Here is a 1502-nt window from a genome sequence, read left to right as displayed (position 1 = left end):
TTGATGTCTTCTTGTAAATTAGTATTTTCAGATAGCCTACTAGGTTTTAAAATCTGATAACTGTTTTTCTCAGATACACATAATACTACAAATATGTGTATTTTTAAAAACGGAAAAGTCTTTTTCCCCAAGGAAAAGGCATTAAGAATAAGTAAAATATTTAAGAATGCCATCCTAAAGTGAATTATTGTTGTGTATTAGTGTATATATTTATACGGCTATATATATACATACACATATATAGATAGAAAAAGAAATCGATGTTAACCATATAAAGTTGAAGCCTCTTACCCCAGGACTATTTTAAAGTTCTGCCTGGCACTGGCATTTTCTCAAGGTAGAAATCACTAACTGTGTCTAAGACACCTAAGGTATGACCTTCAGGGAAAATGGCCTTGGAAAAAGATGATCAAAATAATATGGGATTTTTCGGAGACTATATCTTTTATCGATACAAGCAACAGCATTTATTGGCCCGCCTATGGGACTGTGAGTCAAATCTATCTCTAACGCTCTGGAACTACTCACTGAAGCACAGTACTCATCCATTAAAGGCTAGTTCCATAAAAGTAGAATTATTAAGGGGGTGAGCTCAGTTCTTCAACTACGGTGTGAAATGGAGCACCTATCCAGAAGATTTGGTCACATTCATTTCTATGTGCTGAGATGGGGGAAGCAGAACAGAGAATTAGATGCATCGGGTCACCTGGCAGTCAAGCTTAGGGCTGGTCTATGAGCTTCACTCTCAAATTTAGGGTTGATAAACATGAACTTCTGGTCCAACTCTGTCATCCCATGGACATCTCTAATTCATGGGACCAAAGCAAGCAATGGGCACATTCAAAATGAAAGGCTAATTCTTGGGGGCTTCTGAGGACTGAATGTCGGTGGGTATGTGGCTCTCTGCATTGCAACATGTCCTTGAAGGTGTGACAGTCTTCAGGGAGGGGTCCCAGACTTAAGGAGAGCCTCCTGTACTGATATTATAGAATTAAGCCAGTTATTGCCAGACTTTTACCCCAGGAGCTCCTTTTTATTGATTTTCCTCTAATGGGTTGCAAATTTTTATTTTTTCCTTCATTGTATTTATTAAGTGTAAATAATTAGCTGTCACATGGTTATTATTCAGATGCATAGACTCATTAATTAGAATTTCTAATTACCCTCTGATAACCAGTGGTACCATACTGAGTTATGATCATTTTAGCCAAATCGAAACAAAACTAAAACAAAATTTGCTGTTTTCATAAATCTGTGGAGTTTAATCTAAGACTAACTTCAGTATTTTTTTAAATGTTGAATTGAGCACCTCGTTGTTAATTGGGACATCTTTTGCAGGAAATAACTAGGCTAAGTTTGTCTCCTTCCTTCTCTCTTTCCTTCCCCCTCCCTCCTTCCCCTGCCCTCCCTCCTTCCCCTGCCCTCCCTCCTTTCCTTCCTTCCTTCCTTCCTTCCTTCCTTCCTTCCTTCCTTCCTTCCTTCCTTCCTTCCTTCCTTCCTTC

The 1502-nt window shown here is 38.6% G+C and overlaps 1 pseudogene; it reads left to right on the top strand.

Moving 5' to 3' along the window:
* Nucleotides 1-389: 389 nt before the first annotated feature.
* Nucleotides 390-1502, top strand: part of LOC118010894 — an 18651-nt pseudogene continuing 17538 nt past the window's right edge.

The sequence above is a fragment of the Mirounga leonina genome, unplaced genomic scaffold, assembly GCF_011800145.1.
Source record: "Mirounga leonina isolate KUSES-001 unplaced genomic scaffold, KU_Mleo_1.0 Mir_129, whole genome shotgun sequence".
Lineage (NCBI taxonomy): Eukaryota > Metazoa > Chordata > Mammalia > Carnivora > Phocidae > Mirounga > Mirounga leonina.
Note: the sequence above shows the minus strand (reverse complement) of the source record. Positions and strands in the feature narration are given on the sequence as shown.